We start from the raw sequence: 19,987 nt of genomic DNA, 5'->3' as shown, positions 1-19,987 counted from the left end.
TTTGACTTTTCTTAAGCATTTCCAAAAATTACCAAAAGTCATTCTTGTATTTATTTCAATCTGTAGATGTTGTTTTTGGTTTTATTTGATCGAAAATTTGTAAAATTTTTCTAGGATCGTCAAAAGAAATAGGAGTATAATTTTTGAGAAATTTTAAAAAGTCGACTTGGAAACCGAATAGCAGCAAGACCTTATGTTTTTTTACTAAACTCGTCGAGATCTACATCTCAGAATTTTTTGTAGATTTTCAGCCAATTTCAACAAAAGCTCAATTTTTGAAAATCTATAAAAAAAATTTGACTTTTCCCACGCATTTTCGAAAACTAGCAGAAGGGATCTTTTTATTGATTTCGATCTCCAAATGTTTTTTTTTTGGTTTTATTTTTTCGAAAATTCGTACAATTTTTCCAGAGCCGCCAAAAGAAATGTAATTTTTGAGAAATTTTGAAATGTCGACTTTGGAACCGAATTTTTGAAAAATCTTGGTCTGGGACCATCAAGACCTTATGTTTTTTGATTAAGCTCATCGAGATCTACATCTCAAAATTTTTTGTCTATTTTTTGTCCATTTCAATAAAAGCTCAATTTTTAGAAAATCCATATAATATTTTTGACTTTTCTCAAGTACCTACATAGTAGGCTATGGAATAGTCGCGCTATGCCTCCTAATCGACACACGCAAGATAAATGACTCCCGCAGATTTTTATCCCGTCACGGCGGTTCTCCAATTAATTAGGGTTTAGAAAATGAACGATAATGAATGAACGATTCGCCCCGTTTGGACGTTCCGCGCAAATTATTACCGTCGTCTAGCACCTGGTTCCTGCCGGAAATTACTGTTGTCGCGTCGCCTTTAGCGCCCTCCGCAGCCTTAAGAGCCCGCTAACGATGAAAAATAACACCCCGAGATGAGGATCGCCCTTAATGAAAACATTAGCGTCGCGAATTCCGAGACTAAAACGTCGAATAACTTATCGAGGATTCCGGGAGCGGTTTTCACCCACGCCTCATAAAATATCTACCGGGGGCGAGAACTAAACCGCCACGAATTAGTTACATTTTTAAAAGTAGTCGGTTCGCTAGTTCGCGCCACGAGAAGCCTGTGTTTCCGTGTTTGTCGAAAAAAATTTAATCTCCGCTCCAAACGTCCATATTAAATTGCGTTTTACGCCGGCTTGGGGGTGGTTTAAGAAAATCCCGGCGGCTTTTATCCCTTATTGTTTCCATCTCCCGAAATTTAAAATCTCGCGCACCCAATATTTTCGGCGAAAAGCCCAGGTAAAGCAATTAGGGGCTTTCAAGGGAAAATTCCGTGTCAATTCGGGTACTTTCCCGGCACAAAGAGGCCGAAATTTCATTAGCGCCGCCGGATACCGCGATCGCAATAGTTCGCGATGCGTAAAAGCCTTTTTTCTCACGCTTGTAGTCGGAATTTTTTCTCGGGCCCCCTCATGCGGAAAGCGGAAAGGGCGCAGACTTACACAATTACCAGCACTTAACTGCGACTTAACTTTGTTCTGAGGTCGAAGGGCGCCTAATCTGGTGTGCCTTCCGGCCCTAAACAACGTCAACGTGTTCGCAGCCGAGACGTCGGTCACTCATAAGTCGGACGCAAGTTTCAGCAAGTTAAGCTTGGTGGAGATGAAATAAACATTTACCTGACGTCTTTGTTGAGGAATCGGCGAGTTTTTGCCGGGAGGGTAATTCGAGATGACTGAAAGAAGTTTGAGGAAATTCTTTGTTGGGGCGAAGGCTTTCTAAAGGTGGGCTAATCGGTGGAACGGGCCGCAAAACACGCGTCAATTAAAGCGGGTTTTAATGCTGGGGTACTTAGAAGAGAATTTTTGGATACTGTTTGGTGGGTCAACGAAGACGGACTGAATTTGGAGACCACCTACGGTACGAAATGTTTCGTAACTGAGATATTAAAACGGATTGTACTTTCGCTAGTTCCGGCTATTAATTAAAACTAATTGGCGCTGCAATTTTGTCGCTATAAATCCGGTAATGCTACGAGAAAGTCTGGTTTTTAAGTCAAAAATTTGCAAATTAAACAACAGTATTATGATGACCCCTTACCGAATAAATAACTATTATTCCGGTTCAAAGTTATATATCGTTGCACTGATACCTGGAGTGCCTTATTCCCTCGCCTTAAGGTGGTATCACTCAGAATTGTCACACAACAGTTGAGCATAAATACCTCTTCACGTAGTCCAAATATGTACTCTCTAGTGTTCTCTAGTCACTTTTCAAATATCTTAATGCCTATATAATGTTGTCGCTCTTTCGAAACGACCCCATCAAAGACGCTTAGCGACGTTTTAATGAAAATTGGTCTGGGCCACTGGAAGAGGGTGGAGTGTTGTGCATGCCTACATCCGAAATTATCGATAAATCGAGTTCTCAAAAACTTAAAAAAATCGAAAAAAAAAATTAAAATATACGAGAACTGAAAACTCAAAAAATTCAGAAATCGAAATATATATATAAAACAGTCGAAAATTGAAAAATCCAAAGTTTCAAAAACGAAAAATTGAAAATCCAAAAAATACAAAATCGAAAAGACGAAAAATAGAACTATTGAAAAATAGCAAAACTGAAACAAATATCCAAAATTGAGAAATTAAAAAATTAGCCAACCGAAAAATCCAAAAATCGGAGAATTGAAGAACTGAAAAATCGAAATACTGATAGAACTGGAAAATAAAAAAATCCAGAAATCGAAAATTTAAAACATTGAACAATTGAAAATCTCAAAATTGAAAAATGGAGAATCCCAAACATCAAAGAATCAAAACGAAAATTCGAAAATCTAAAACTTAAAAATCGAAAAATTGGAAAATCGAAAAACCGAGAAATCCAAAAATCGAAACATCGGGAAATTGATTAAGATTAAGAAATTGATAAATTGGACAATCAAAACATCCAGACATCTGAATTCGATAAATCCAGAAATCAAAAAAATTGAAAAATTTTAAAAAAGAAAAATTATAAACATCGAAAAGTTGAAAAAAATTGAGAAATCGACTTATAAAACTGTCGAAAATTTGAAAAATCTAAAGTTTAAGAAAAATTTGAAAATCAAAAAAGCAAAAACGGGGTGGAAAGCCAAAAACTGCAAACTGAAAAATTGAATAAACGAAAAATTGGAAAATCGAAAGAAACAACAAGAAATAAAGGAATTGAAAAAATGAAAACTTGTGACATAAAATTCAGAAAATGAGAAAATAAAATCAGGAAAATGCAAAGTAAAAATCGGGGACTTGAAAAATTGAAAAAGGGAAAAATTTAAAATCGAAAATGTGAAAATTGGAAAAATGAGAAATTGTAATATTGAAAAAGTGGAAAATTTGGAAGTCGACAAATTCTAAAATTGAAAAGTCAAAAATAAAGAAACGAAAAAGTGAACAATAAAAACTTGAAAAATGTAAAAAATGAAAATCAAACTTGAAAATTTGAAGAAAAATTGAAAAAAAGCTGAAAATTTGAAAAATTGAATACACGAAAAATTGTAAAATCGAAAGAAACAACAAAAAATAAAGGTAATGAAAAAACGAAAAATTGTGATATAAAATCGATAAAGTGAAAATTAAAAAATCGGGAAAATCAAAAATAAAAATCGGAAACAAAAAATTGGAAAACGGAAAAATTGAAAATTGAGAAACTGAAAAATCGAAAAATGAAAAACTGTAATATTGAAAAATTGCCAAATTGAAAAACTGATGCAAACCGAAAAATTGAAAATTTTGGAAGTCGAGAAATTGTAAAATTGAAAAATCAAAAATAAGAAACGAAAAATTACAAAATGAAAACTTTTAAAAATATAAAGAATCGATAAGTTGAAAATCCAAAAAGTAAAAAAGGGGTGGAAACCCAAAAACTGCAAGCTGAAAAATTTTAAAAATTGAATAGACGAAAAATTGGAAAATCGAAAGAAACAAACATTAAGGAAATAAAAAAAAACAAAAAAAAAATTGTGATAAAAAATCAGGAAAGTGGAAAATAAAAATCGGGGAGTTGTAATATTGAAAAATTAGAAAATTTGGAAGTCGACAAAATGGAAAACTAAAAAATCAAAAATTAAAAAACGAAAATATGTATCATAAAAACTTGAAAAACGTAAAAAGTGAAAATCAAACCTGAAAATTTGAAGAAAAATTGAAAAAAACCTGAAAATTTGAAAAACTGAATAAACGAAAAATCGAAAAAGTAAAAATTAAAAAATCAGGAAAATGCAAAATAAAAATCGGAGAGTTGAAAAATTGAGCGGACGAAAAATTGAAAAAGGGAAAAATAAAAAATCGAGAATGTGAAAAATGGAAAAATGAGAAATTGTAAAATTGAAGTCAAAAATAAAAAAACGAAAAAGTGTACAATAAAAACATGAAATACGTAAAAAGTGAAAATCAAACTTGAAAATGTGAAGAAAAATTGAAAAAAAAGCTGAAAATTTGAAAAAATGAATAAAGAAAAAATTGTAAAATCGATAGAAATAACAAAAAATAAAGGAAATAAAAAAATAAAAATCGGAAACAAAAAATTGGAAAAGGGAAAAATTAAAAATTTTGGAAGTCGAGAAATTGTAAAATTGAAAAATCAAAAATAAGAAACGAAAAGTTACAAAATGAAAACTTGAAAAATCCAAAGAATCGAAAAATTGAAAATCCAAAAAGTAAAAACGGGGTGGAAACCCAAAAACTGCAAGCTGAAAAATTTTAAAAATTAGAAAATCGACGAATTGGAATCGATTGGCCTGAAAATTTGAAAAATTGAATCGACGAAAAATTGGAAAATCGAAAAAACAAACATTAAGGATATAAAAAAAAAATTGTGATAAAAAATCCAGAAAATGAGAAAATAAAAAATCAGGAAAATGGAAAATAAAAATCGGGGAGTTTGTAATATTGAAAAATTAGAAAATTTGGAAGTCGACAAAATGTAAAATTGAAAAGTCAAAAATAAAAAAACGAAAAAGTGTACAATAAAAACTTGAAGAATCTAAAAAGTGAAAATCAAACTTGAAAGTTTGAAGAAAAATTGAAAAAAAGCTGAAAATTTGAAAAATTGAATAAACAAAAAATTGTAAAGTAGATAGAAATAACAAAAAATAAAGGAAATGAAAAATAAAAATCGGAAACAAAAAATTGGGAAAGGAAAAAATTAAAAATTGCGAAACTGAAAAATCGAAAAATGAATAATTGTAGTATTGAAAAATTGCCAAATTGAAAAATTGAAAAATCAAAAATAAGAAACGAAAAATTACAAAATGAAAACTTGAAAAATCTTAAGAACCGAAAAATTAAAAATCCAAAAAGTAAAAAAGGGGTGGAAACCCAAAAACTGCAAGCTGAAACATTTCAAAATTGGAAAATCATCGAATTGGAATCGATTGGCCTGAAAATTTGAAAAATTGAATAGACGAAAAATTAGAAAATCGAAAGAAACAACAAAAATTAAGAAAATAAAAAAAAAAACAAAAAAAAAATTGTGATAAAAAATCCAGAAAATGAGAAAATAAAAAATCGGGGAGTTGAAAAATTGAAAAAGGGAAAAATTAAAAATCGAGAATGTGAAAAATGGAAAAATGAGAAATTGTAATATTGAAAAATTAGAAAATTTGGAAGTCGACAAATTGTAGAATTGAAAAATCAAAAATAAAAAAACGAAAAAGTGTATAATAAAAACTTGAAAAACGTAAAAGGTGAAAATCAAACTTGAAAATTTGAAGCAAAAATTGAAAAAAACCTGAAAATTTGAATAAACGAAAAATCGAAAAAGAAAAAATTAAAAAATCGGGAAAATGAAAACTAAAGTCGGAAAAAAATTTGTAATAGTGAAAAATTGCCAAATTGGAAAACTGATGCAAACCGAAAAAGTGAAAATTTTGGAAGTTGAGAAATTGTAAAATTGAAAAAAAAAAAGGAAATACGTATTATGAAATAGAAATATTGAAAATTAAAGAAATTGGAAAATCAGAAGACTGGAAAACCCAAAACTGCAAAGCGAAAAATTGAAAAATTGAGAAACTGAAAATTCGAAAAATTGAAAAATTCAAAGAAACAACACGAAATAAAGGAATTGAAAAAATGAAAATTTGTCACATAAAATTCAGAAACACTAACAAAGAGCACCGACTGTCATTCCAAACATCATTCTTTTATACTGCTGAGGTCACAAAACGTCGAGAAAACATGAAAGTGGCAGTCGTCCGATGGACTCGATTACTATACTTCCTTAAATTACGCTCAGGCAGAAAAAAGAATTATTAGTAATTTTTACTTCGCTAGATTTAACTCATTTTGGATTCCTAATTCTCCTAATGTGTTTCCCGCCTACTTCCTGGTCCCCGCACTAAATAAGCGTGATTAAAGTAAGGTAGATATTTGTCGGGCTCAATTTAGGTGTCGGATTAGTAAACGCTCAATCTGGACGTTTGGTTGAGGTTCTCCGAAATTGTGGTGGGAGGCAATATTGGTTGCGGTTTCGACGCAATTTGTGGGTCTTAAATAAATTAAAAAAAATCTATGAATAATGAGTAATGTTGATGAATATTTCGCGATTTCCGTTTTAAATTCCGCAAAAATGTATAGTTTGTGTGCAACAAATAAACACTTTTTAAACCGTTAATTGCCCGTGAAGACCAACAAAACAAACGTGAAAAAACTGATTTAAATTTGGCCGAACTAAGAGCCGGCCCGGTCATTTTTGTTGTTTACAGTAGCTGCGGCTCGTAATAGCAGCAATTTACTTATTGTTTTTACCCATTGATCCTCCCAGCGTCGTCCAGTCTTGACGCAATTCCTCGACTTGGTCTGGCGGTGACCCTCTTCTGCACTAAACCGACATTAGCGCGAACACAAACTACCGCGTGCATTACCAAAGCTCAACGTTAATTACCAGACCATCGTCTCCCCATTACCCACGAACGCGAATTTTTAATTAAAAGTGTTGTTTCGTACATTTTGCCACTTACTAATCGAAGACCACAAAGTGAGTGACGTTTTCAATTAAACCGGCTAACGATTAAATGTCAACATCAAATTCAATTATTTATGGGATTTAATTAGCCCCCATGAAATATCTTAATGAAAAGAATCGATCAGACGTCATCGGATCCGCGCTGTCTTAACGCGAAATTAATTCGGCGGAAAACCGCGACGCGTCGCTGACAAACGTCAACGCGACGTTTCGAATAAGCACATTTGAAATTTTGATGTGCATCTGCTCCGGGCACCATGAATTATTGACACTGCGAAAATATCGCTTCCGACGGAAATAAAGCGCTCCATCATTTTAAACGATCGCGCCACGACTCGTCGCTCGTAATTGGCGATCATGCCGCCAGATGGGGCGCGCTGCGGCGGCCTTCAACTTGACACGCCGATAAGCGTGTGGGCTTCCTGGGGACGGTCACGTCGACGCCGTCGACCACGAACCGCCGCTTTCTTGGAAATGATTAGGCACGGACGAGACGGGCGAGTCGCGGGGTTCCAATATTAGGATGTGTATGCGGGTCATTAAAATTTCCACGAGTTCATGGCCGCATCAACACGGTCATTGTCGTCTTGATTGAGTGTGGTTTAATAAACTGCTCTCGGATGGAACGCACGGCTTTGTTCATTTTTTAGAGAGGAAGAACTATGGGTTGATAAACTGGCGTGGCTGTGCGACGCAGACGAGGTGGCGATTTCGTCACTTTTGTGCTGGGATTTGGGGTTTGGCACGGCTGGAATGAATATTCGCTTTGGTGGAATTCACGCTGGAGCTATTCTCAGAACTTAAACAAACACCAATTCATCTGAAATCTTTAAATATCAAAGTAATAAATTAACGATGGAAATTCGCAAAGTTGCTGCGCACATTTTGTTAGAAAAAAATACATATTATTCGATTTTGAATGCACACTTTATATGTACATTTTTCTATTACGACCCCTTATAACTTATTGGAAACCGCAGCCTGTAATACCGTAAACAGCCAACAGTTTCTTGTAACTAGTTTTTATATTTAATTAATAATAATTAATAATAATAAGACAAACAAATGAAAGTGAAAAGTGCTTGACAACATATAAGCCCCGCCCACCCACCCTATCTCAATTGTGAAAAATTGCTATGTGGAATCTGTTTTTAAGTATCTTACTGCTGAAAGAAAACTATATGTATATATTAAGAAAAAAACTCGCCCCGATCTCAATTATGATAAGTTTTTCATTCGAAATCACACCGAAGGGCGGAGTTTAATTGCAAAATCGATATTTCTCTATAAAATTTTACCCTTATAGAAACATATTTCACGTGGTAATTTTTTGTAAAGAAATAAAGATTTTGTCACTAAGCTCCGCCTCTCGACTCACGATGCACAAAAAATTCATCACAATTGAGAGGGGGTGGGTGGGTGGGGCTTATATTTTGTCCGTCTTTTCTCAATATACGAAGTCTTTTTTTTTAACAACAAGAGACTGAAAACATGGTTAACCATCGTGTTGTTGAAAGAAAACCATAATTATATATATATTAAAAATATCACTTTTTTGAGAAATTACAAAAAAATGGGGATTGTGTTTTCTGATAATCTCTATACAGTAAACACAAGTGGCGTAAAAATACTTCCTTAGCTTTTTTAACTTGAATTTTTCAATTTTTTGATTTATTCAGTTTTTCAATTTTTAGATTTCAGTTTCTTGAATTTTCAATGTTTCATTTTTCAATATTCTGATTTTTTTAATAATTTTTTTCCAGCCCCAATTTTTTCAATTTTCTGCTCTTCTATGTTTTAATTTTTTCAATTTCTCACTTTCGGATTGTTCGGTTTTCAATTTTTGGATTTTTCAACTTTGGATATTTTCATTTTTCGCTTCTTCAATTCTTAATTTGTTCTCATTTTAAATAGGTAACAATTGTAATAAAACAAAATCATTTTTCAATTTCTTGATATCTAATTTTCAAATTTTCGATTGGGTTTTATTTTCTTTATTTTTACCATTTTTCGATTTTTCAATGTACCTATTTTATATATATATTTTTTTTATTTCAATTACAATTTTTTCAATTTTCTCTTTCAGTTTCTCAATTTTTCATATTTTTGTTTCTTCAGTTTTACGCCAAGAAACTTTTTGAATTTTCATTTTTAAAATTGTTCGGTTTTGCAATGTTCTGATTCTTTGATATTTCTTTTTTAAATATAATATTTTACAATTTTTGGATTTTTCAATTTTTTGACTTCTAGATTTTTCAATTTTCGTTTCTTCAATTTTTGATTTGTAATTTTTCTAGTTTTCATTTTAAATATGTAATGATGGTAATTTTTAAAATTTTGCACTTTTTCAATTTCACGATTTTAGAATGTTTCCATTCTTCAGTGGATTTTTGCCTTTTCATTTACTCAATTTTATATGTTCTTTTATACTTTCTATAATTTGTACCTGTAGAAAATAAATTATTATTATTAATTTTCGGATTGTTCATTTTATAATTCCACGATATTTAATTTTTTAATTTTTCAATTTTTCGTTCACTCAATGCTACAGATTTTCAATGTTTCCTTCTACTTTTCGAATTAAAAAAAAAAAAAAAAAGGAAAAATTGCAAACTTGTAAATCTGAAAAAACAAAAAAGGAGAAATTGGAGATCAAGAACCCGGAAGATTGAAGAAACGAAAAATTAAAAAATCCAAAGATTAAAAATTAAGAAACGTAAAAATCGAAAAAGTGCGAAATCGAATAAACCAAATATGTAAAGATTGTAAAATCTAAATATCGAAAATTAAAGAAAACGGAAAATCGGATAATTGAAAATCCAAAAACTGAAAAATTGAAAAATTAAAATCGAAATTTCGAAAAATGGAATAAACAAAAAATTATAAAACCGAAAGTAATTTTTCGATGAGTTTCTCGAGTTTCCAATTTTGAATTTTTTCAATTTCTCAAATTGGAATTGTTCGGTTTTCAATTTTTGGATTTTTCAACTTTGGACTTTTTCATTTTTCGCTTCTTCAATTCTTTATTTGTTCTCATTTTAAATATGTAACAATTGTAATAAAAAAAAAATCATTTTTCAATTACATATTAGATTTTAAAACTTCATTCATTTGATTTTTCAATTTTTCAATTTCTTGATATTTAATTTTCAAATTTTCGATTTGCAATCCTTGGTTTGGGTTTTATTTTCTTTATTTTTACCATTTTTCGATTTTTCAATGTACCTATTTTTTTTTTTTTTTATTATTTTAATTACAATTTTTTAAATTTTCCCTTCTTTCAGTTTCTCAGTTTTTTATTTTTTGTGTCTGCAGGTTTACGTCATGCAGCTCAAATTTTCATTTTTTAAATTTTTCGGTTTTACAATGTTCTGATTCTTTGAAATTTCTTTTTTAAATACAATATTTTACAATTTTTCGACTTCTAGATTTTTTGATTTTCGTTTCTTCAATTTCATGATTTTAGAATTTTTCCATTTTTCAGTGGATTTTAGCCTTTTCATTTATTCAATTTTGTCAATTTTATATGTTCTTTTATATTTTCTATAATTGGGTTATGTACCTGCAGGAAATAAATTATTATTATTATTATTATTATTAATTTTCGGATTTTTCATTTTATAATTTCTCGATATTTAATTTTTTGATTTTGCAATTCTTCGTTTTTCAGTTTTTCGATTTTTCAATTTTTCCATCGTTCTACTTTTCGAATTAAAAAGAAAAAATGGAAAAATTACAAAATTGTAAAACTGAAAAAACAAAAAAGTATAAAATGAAAACTTTGAAAAATCTAACAGAAATTGGAGATCAAGAACCCGGAAGATTGAAGAAACGAAAAATTAAAAAATCCAAACATTTAAAATTAAGAAACTTAAAAATCTAAAAAGTGCGAAATCGAATAAACGAAATATGTAAAGATTGTAAAATCTAAATATTGAAAATTAAAGAAACCGAAAAATCGGATAACTGAAAATCTTTGGTTTATTCAGTTTTTCAATTTTTGTTCCCTCAATTTTAATTTTTTTAATTTTTCGATTTTTCAATATCCTGATTTTTTTATAATTTTTTTCCAGTCCCAATTGTTTCAATTTTCTGACTTGCAATGCTCTTCTATATTTTAATTTCTCGATTTTGCAATTTTTCGATGCGTTTCTCGAGTTTCCAATTTTTGATTTTTTCAATTTCTCAATTTGGGATTTTTCGGTTTTCAATTTTTGGATTTTTCAACTTTGGATTTTTTCATTTTTCGCTTCTTCAATTCTTTATTTGTTCTCATTTTAAATATGGAACAATTGTAACAAACAAAAATCATTTTTCAATTATTAGATTTTAAAACTTCATTTATTTGATTTTCAATTTTTCAATTTCTTGATATTTAATTTTCAAATTTTCGATATTCCAATTTATCGTTTCTTCAAATTTTCGATTTGCAATCCTTGGTTTGGGTTTTATTTTCTTTATTTTTACTATTTTTCGATTGTTCAATGTACCTATTTTATATATATTTTTTGTTATTTCAATTTTTTCAATTTTCCCTTTTTTCAGTTTCTCAATTTTTCATTTTTTTGATTTTAGAATGTTTCCATTTTTCAGTGGATTTTAACTTTTTCATTTATGTATTCAATTTTTTCAATTTTATATTATCTTTTATATTTTTTATAATTGGGTTATGTACCTGCAGAAAATAAATTATTATTATTATTTTTCAGATTTTTCATTTTATAATTTCTCAATGCTACACATTTTCGATTTTTTGGATTTTGCAATTCTTCGTTTTTTCAGTTTTTCGTTTTTTTAATTTTTCCATTTTTCTACTTTTCGAATTAAAAAAAAATGGAAAAATTGCAAAATTGTAAAACTGAAAAAACAAAAAAGTATAAAACGAAAACTTTGAAAAATCTAATAGAAATTGGAGATCAAAAACCCGGAAGATTGAAGAAACGAAAAATTACAAAATCCAAAGATTAAAAATTAAGAAACGTAAAAATCGAAAAAGTGCGAAATCGAATAAACGAAATATGTAAAGATTGTAAAATCTAAATATTGAAAATGAAAGAAACCGGAAAATTGGATAACCGAAAATCTTTGGTTTATTCAGTTTTTCAATTTTCGATTCGGTTTGACAAGTTTTTGTTCTCTCAATTTTAATTTTTTCAATTTTTCGATTTTTCAATATTCTGATTTTTTTTTATAAATTTTTTCCAGTCCTAATTTTTTCAATTTTTTGACTTGCAATGCTCTTTTATGTTTTAATTTTTAGATTTTGCAATTTTTCGATGAGTTTCTGGAGCTTCCAATTTTTAATTTTTTCAATTTCCCAATTTGGAATTGTTCGGTTTTTAATTTTTGGATTTTTCAAGTTTGGATTTTTTCATTTTTCGCTTCTTCAATTCTTTATTTGTTCTCATTTTTTTTAAATATGTAACAATTATAATAAAAAAAAAATAATTTTTCAATATCAGATTTTAAAACTTGATTTATTTGAAATTTCAATTTTTCAATTTCTTGATAATTAATTTTCAAATTTTCGATATTCCAATTTTTCGTTTCTTCAAATTTTCGATTTGCAATCCTTCGTTTGGGTTTTATTTTCTTTATTTTTACCATTTTTTGATTTTTCAATGTACCTATTTTATATATATTTTTGTTATTTCAATTAAAATTTTTCTATTTTCCCTTCTTTCAGTTTCTCAATTTTTCATTTTTTTGTTTCTTCAGTTTTACGCCATGCAACTCTTTGATATTTCTCTTTTAAAAATAATATTTTACAATTTTTGGATTTTTCAATTTTTCGACTTTCAGATTTTTCAATTTTCGTTTCTTCAATTTTTGATTTGTAATTTTTCTAGTTTTCATTTTAAATATGTAATGATAATAATTTTTAAAATTTCGCACTTTTTCAGTGGATTTTAACTTTTTCATTTATTCAATTTTATCAATTTTATATGTTCTTTTATATTTTCTATAATTGGGTTATGTACCTGTAGAAAATAAATTATTATTATTTATTTCCGAATTTTTCATTTTATAATTTCTTGATATTTAATTTTTCAATTTTTCCATCTTTCTACTTTTCGAAAAGTGCGAAATCGAATAAACGAAATATGTAAAGATTGTAAAATATAAAATTTTGAAAATTTAAAAAACCGGAAAATCGGATAAGTCAGTATCCAAAAACTGAAAAATTGAAATTTCGAAAAATTGAAGAAACAAAAAATTATAAAACCGAAAGAAATTTTTCGATGAGTTTCTAGAATTTCCAATCGTTAATTTTTCAGTTTTTTGTGCAATTTTTCGGTTTTTCAAAGTCCTGATTTTATTATCTTTCTTTTTTCAAGGTTAAAATTTTCAATTTCTCAATTTGAAATTGTTCGGTTTTCAATTTTTTGAGTTTTCAACTTTTAGATTTTTTTTTCAATTCTTGATTTGCAATTTCTTGATATTTAATGATCCTATCAATTTTTGGGTTTTCCAATTTTCCATTCATTATTTTTTTCGCTTTTTAAATTTCCCGATTTTTAATTTGATGATAAAATCGGAAGAAAAAATAAAGGAAATGAAAAAACGCTGATTGAGATATAAAATCGAGGAAATGAAAATTAAAAAATCAGGACAAAGAAAAATCAAAATTAAAAACGTGACAAATTGAAAAATTTTAAAAATTACGGTTGGAACGACAAATGAAACCCAAAACATTGAAAAACGAGAAAATTCAAAATTAAAGAAAACGAAAAAAGGAAAAATGGTGATATATTTTATCGAATAAATATCGTAAAAACAAACCAACGAACTTTTGAAAATATGTGAACAGAAATTGTGGAACGCAGTGTCCTTGTCGATCCGTTCGTTAATCACCACACTTGTGTAACCGCACCTTAAAACCAACATTTCTCCGCCACTCCACGCAAAAAACCCTCACGTAAAACCTTCGTTACTAAAAGTTAAATATAATTTATTTTTCTTTCAAATTGACTCGTTTATTTTAACAATTGGCGAAAAAGAGTCAATACTTTCGACAGTGTCAAAAAATGGACCATTGCCAATTGCGCTCGAACAAATAAACCAGAAAAGTGAAATGGTCTAAATAGTCTTTATCGAACTTTTCCACCGCGGCTCTCCCTTCGAATAATCGAACCGCATTCACCGACGTGTACATGCAGAAATAATTTCTTCGGTGTAAAAGCTGCTTAGCGTCAGTTACGGTCCTTGACAAGTTTATTTCTGAACATCGTTGGGAAATAAGGCCGCGTTCTTGTATAAATTCCTCTTGGATGTATAAATCACTTACGAACTTTCCATACAGAAATAGTCGCCATATGTCGCGGAGGGTTGTTCAAATTCCGCCCCTTATTGAGATTTTCGGCTCGGCGGGTGGCCGACTTTTGTTGTAAGCAAATTTTGGCAGCAGTTGACAAGTCGTTCCTTTATGACTTTAATATGCAAATTTTTCCGTTTCGGGACGAACTCTGCTACCTGGAAGTAAACCGAAACGTTCCTTGTACTTTTATTAAAACTTGAAAGGACGGCTTAAGCCGCACTTACACAGCTGGGGTTTGTCAAAATAGCTTTTAAATTACTTGCTTTCACAAATTTATGGTCTTCTGCTTAGTCCGAGTTAATGATCGTGATTTACTGCGTGTTCGACTGGTCTGGCCAACACCGAAGCGGTGTAATCGCTACTTAACGCGAAAAATAAATCAAAAACGCGCTTCCTTAAACGGCGTATAAATAAATGTATACAGCTCGAGTCGACTAAACGTAAATAATAAAGCAGCGAGGAATCGCCTTAAATATTTATAAAGTGTTTTTTAACAGATAAAAACAAGCTTTAAAGTGGTTTGTTTACGTTGTAATTACGACCAAATAAAATTCTGAAATCTTCATTAAAAGAATCTGTGTCGCAAACGCCGTCCAAATAAGGCCACCGCTGTACATTTGTACATTTTAGGAAAGGATGATTCGGAAACAAAGGAATTCACGTCTAGGGATATCGAACAACGTGCTTATATAGCATTAGATTGTAGTTGGCGGTGATTAAGTGCAAGGATAGATAAACATGTGGCTTTATGTTTAAATTTTCACGTAACTCCTTCGAGGATTAGAGAAAAGCTTCTTAAATACTGCGAAGTTCAGGTGGAAAAGCTCTGAAACATGTGCTTAGGCACAAGTTCGAGAACTTTGAATTAATTGAAGCCGCTAGCCGCTTTTGCGCGCAAAAAAGCGATTATCAAGTGCCATTTTGAATACGAACAAAGCGAAATTAATAAATATTTCATTGTCGAGGATTATGACTCAGCCCCGTAGCTAGAAAACTTATTCAGGGGGGGCAAGTTTGTCGACAGAGGGGGATTCATGTAAATATTTAAATTTTAATAATACACTCAGATAACTAATTTATTTTTTCTGAGTTTTTATATTTGAAAGAACATTAAAATAATTGGAAACGTCGATTTTTCACGCTAAATTTTCGTAAAAACCTGTCGAAGTCCAAAAAATTAGTACGGTACTTGGTTAAAATGCTGGTTAAAACAGAGAATGTAGATTCACAAACAGCTGTACTGCATCCAAAAATTTGTGTAGTGGCCATATAGGTAACATCCAATTTGTTTGAGTTTATTTTTTTGCATGTTTAGTACATATTTTAAAAATCCGACTTCGAAACCAAATATTTCGAAAATTTTGGTACGGAACCATGAACTCGTCATGTTTTTTTAAACTCGTCGAGGTGTGTATTTCAGAATTTTTTGTCAACTTTAACAAAAGCTCAATTTTTGGAAACCCATATAAAATTTTTTACTTTTCCCAAGCATTTTCGAAAATTACCAAAAGAATTCCTTTGTTCATCTCGATTTCTTCCAAAAATCGTTTTGGATTCAATTTTTTTTTAAATTCTTACATTTTTTGCAGAATCGACGGAAGAAAAATGGCAATTTTTGAGAACCTGTATCAAATTTTTGACTTTTTTCAAGCACATTCGAAATTACCAAAAGGGATTCCTTTATTGATTTCGATCTCCAGATGTTGCTTTTGGTTGTTTTTTCGAAAATTCCTACAATTTTTCCATAATCGCCAAAAGAAATATGGTAATTTTTGAGAAATTTTGAAAATTCCAGCTCGAAACCGAGTATTTCGAAAATTTTGATCCGGAACCTTGAACCTGTCGTGTTTTTCTAAGCTCGTCGAAATCAATATTTCAGAATTTTTTGTCAACTTTTACGAAAGTTCAATTTTTGAAAACCCATATAAAATTTTTGACTTTTCCCAAGCATTTTCAAAAATTATCAAAAGAGACTCCTTTGTTCATCTCGATTTCCAAAAATCGTTTTGGACTCAATTTTTTTGAAAATTCTTACAATTTTTCCAGAATCGACGGGAGAAATATGGCAATTTTTGAGAACCTGTGTCAAATTTTTGACTTTTTTTCAAGCACGTTCGAGATTACCAAAAGGGATTCCTTTATTGATTTCGATCTCCAGATGTTGTTTTTGGTTATTTTTTCGAAAATTCGTACAATTTTTCCACAATCGCCAAAAGAAATATGGTAATTTTTGAGAAATTTTGAAAATTCGAGCTCGAAACCGAGAATTTCGAAAATTTTGATCCGGAACCATGAACCTGTCATGAATTTTTAAGCTCGTCCAAATCTATATTTCAGAATTTTTTGTCAACTTTTACGAAAGTTCAATTTTTGAAAACCCATATAAAATTTTTGACTTTTCCCAAGCATTTTCAAAAATTATCAAAAGAGACTCCTTTGTTCATCTCGATTTCCAAAAATCGTTTTGGACTCAATTTTTTTGAAAATTCTTACAATTTTTCCAGAATCGACGGAAGAAATATGGCAATTTTTGAGAACCTGTATCAAATTTTTGACTTTTTTTTCAGCACGTTCGAGATTACCAAAAGGGATTCCTTTATTGATTTCGATCTCCAGATGTTGTTTTTGGTTATTTTTCGAAAATTCGTACAATTTTTCCACAATCGCCAAAAGAAATATGGTAACTTTTGAGAAATTTTGAAAATTCGAGCTCGAAACCGAGAATTTCGAAAATTTTGATCCGGAACCATGAACCTGTCATGTTTTTTTAAGCTCGTCCAAATCTATATTTCAGAATTTTTTATCAACTTTTACGAAAGTTCAATTTTTGAAAACCCATATAAAATTTTTGGCTTTTTCCAAGCATTTTCGAAAATTACAAAAAGAGATTCCTTTGTTCATCTCGATTTCCAGAAATCGTTTTGGATTCAATTTTTTTGAAAATTCTACCTTTTTTTACAGAATCGACGGGAGAAATATGGCAATTTTTGAAAACCTGTATCAAATTTTTGACTTTTTTCAAGCACGTTCGAGATTACCAAAAGGGATTCCTTTATTGATTTCGATCTCCAGATGTTGTTTTTGGTTTTATTTGGTTGAAAAGTCGTAACATTTTTCAGCAATCGCCAAACGAAATGTAATTTTTGAACTCTGAAACCGAATGTTTCGAAAATCTTGATCTGGGACCATCTAGACCTTGTGTTTTTTGATTGAGCTCGTCGAGATCAACATTTCAGATTTTTTTGTGGATTTTTTGGCAACTTCAACAAAAGCTAAATTTTTGAAAATCTATAAAATGTTTTTGACTTTTCCCAACCGTTTTCGAAAATTAGCAAAAGGGATCTCTTTATCGATTTCGATCTCCAAATGTTGTTTTTGGTTTTATTTTCTCGAAAATTTGTACAATTTTTCCAAAGCCGCCAAAAGAAATGTAATTTTTGAGAAATTTTGAAATGTCGACTTTGAAACCGAATTTTTCGAAAATCTTGGTCTGGGACCATCAAGACCTTATGTTTTTGGATTAAGCTTATCGAGATCTACATCTCGGAATTTTTTGTTGATTTTTTGTTAATTTCAACAAAAGCTCAATTTTTGAAAATCCATATACATTTTTTGACTTTTCCCAAGCATCTTCGAAAATTGGCAAAAGGGATCTCTTTATTGATTTCGATCTACAGATGTTATTTTTGGTTTTATTTTTTTGATATTTCGTCGAATTTTTCCACAATCGCATAAAGAAATAACTTTTTTTTAAGTCACTTTTGAGATTTTTTAGAAATTTTAGGTAGAACCCAATATTTCGTAAATTTTGCTCCGGGAGCATGAACATGTTTTTCGATTAAGCTCATCGAGATCTATATTTCAGAATTTTTTGTCAACTCTAACAAAGGCTCAATTTTTGAAAACTAAATAAATTTTGACTTTTCTTAGCATTTCCAAAAATTACCGAAAGTCATTCTTTTATTTATTTCAATCTTCAGATGTTGTTTTTGGTTTTATTTGATAGAAAATTTGTAAAATTTTTCTAGAATCGTCAAAAGAAATAGGAGAGTATAATTTTTGAGAAATTTTAAAAATTCGACTTGGAAACCGAATAGCAGCAAGACCTTATGTTTTTTGACTAAACTCGTCGAGATCTACATCTCAGAATTTTTTGTAGATTTTCAGCCAATTTCAACAAAAGCTCAATTTTTGAAAATCTATAAAAAAAATTTCACTTTTCCCACGCATTTTCGAAAACTAGCAGAAGGGATCTTTTTATTGATTTCGATCTCCAAATGTTTTTTATTTGGTTTTATTTTTTCGAAAATTCGTACAATTTTTCCAGAGCCGCCAAAAGAAATGTAATTTTTCAGAAATTTTGAAATGTCGACTTTGGAACCGAATTTTTGAAAAATCTTGGTCTGGGACCATCAAGACCTTATGTTTTTTGATTAAGCTCATCGAGATCTACATCTCAGAATTTTTTGTCTATTTTTTGTCCATTTCAATAAAAGCTCAATTTTTAGAAAATTCATATAATATTTTTGACTTTTCTCAAGTAGGTACATAGTAGGCTATGGAATAAAATGTGACATGTTCATTTTTTTATACGGTCAACATCAACGGTAAGGTGATATTGCCAAATAATATACCCTGTACGAAAATAAAGGTGGGGCGGGTGGGGCCAGTTAATATGCTTCGGCAATCGGCATTATATTGAAATTTTATTACTAATTTGAAATTTATAATGTATAAGTCTTCCAGGGGGGGCAACCACAACTGCAAGGGGGGGCTCAGCCCCCTCTTGCCCCCCCGTAGCTACGGGGCTGTTATGACTGACGTTTGAGCTTCGTTCCGAGGGTGTCCTCACTCAATAAAGTAAATTGTAGACAAGCTGCTACAAATTTTTTTATTTGTACCATCAACAAACAAAGCAATTTAAGCGTCGAACGTCCAGTTCCCACTTGACGGCGTTTTGAAAATTTTCGCGACGTTGAAATTTACGGGAATGACGGCAGTAAGCACTCCGGTTATTTTTATCTTCCTTTCTATGTAGCATGACTCGCATTTGTCGCTTTAACTTTGTACGTGAACAGATTTTTTTCTGTCTGGATAATAATGCTAACAAACCGTGGCAAAAAAAAGCGATCAAGGTTGGTCATGGATGACAAGTGGATTGTGTAAGGAATGTCGTGTTAGCCGTAACGCGGCGAAAAGAGTGGTTCAGGTTTATAAACACTAATCCGACAGTCAAAAGTTTTAATGAAATTAAGTTGGCCCGGTGTCAAATTTGGAAGGTCGCGTGACGTCACATCGCAAATTTAATTAAAAAGAGTTTGTGTTTTTGATTGTACACTTCACTGATGAAAAACCCTGTATATTTGACGCTCGCATCGCTTCCGGTTGGATATCTTTTTTACGAAACGGACACATCGGTTTTTAGTGCCATTCCGTCAATAAAATGTAACTAAAAATAAATTAATAAAGCAAGTGAACGGCCGAAGGCATTTCAATGCAATTTCGTAACGTCTATTAAGCGTGCACTAAACAGGATATAAAAGTATAAACTAATTTTATTTCATCCAATTCGGTCCGTCGGCCATTACTTCTAGAAATAAAAAGTAATTTATGGCAGTGAAAACAATACACTTCATTCCAAATAAACTCGGCAGGATTGCCAACATTCCGAGTAACATTGTAGGATA

At 30.4% G+C, this 19,987-nt stretch overlaps 1 protein-coding gene across 5 annotated transcripts in view; it reads right to left on the bottom strand.

Annotated features, from left to right (window-relative positions):
• The window catches only part of LOC135141018 (brain tumor protein), a 110,508-nt gene that overhangs the window by 14,282 nt on the left and 76,239 nt on the right, over window positions 1-19,987 (bottom strand). The window contains exon 1 of one of the 5 annotated variants that reach the window (XM_064071810.1): window positions 14,271-14,397. The exons of the other annotated variants lie outside the window; for them this stretch is intronic. The gene's annotated coding sequence lies outside the window, so the exon portion shown is untranslated. Of the gene's footprint in view, window positions 1-14,270; window positions 14,398-19,987 lie in introns of those variants that run through there. 5 annotated transcript variants of the gene reach the window in all.

This window comes from Zophobas morio, unplaced genomic scaffold, assembly GCF_036711695.1.
Source record: "Zophobas morio isolate AGI-343-1 ecotype UQ-CSIRO unplaced genomic scaffold, CSIRO_AGI_Zmor_V1 ptg000041l, whole genome shotgun sequence".
NCBI lineage: Eukaryota > Metazoa > Arthropoda > Insecta > Coleoptera > Tenebrionidae > Zophobas > Zophobas morio.
This window is presented reverse-complemented; position numbering and strand designations above follow the sequence as displayed.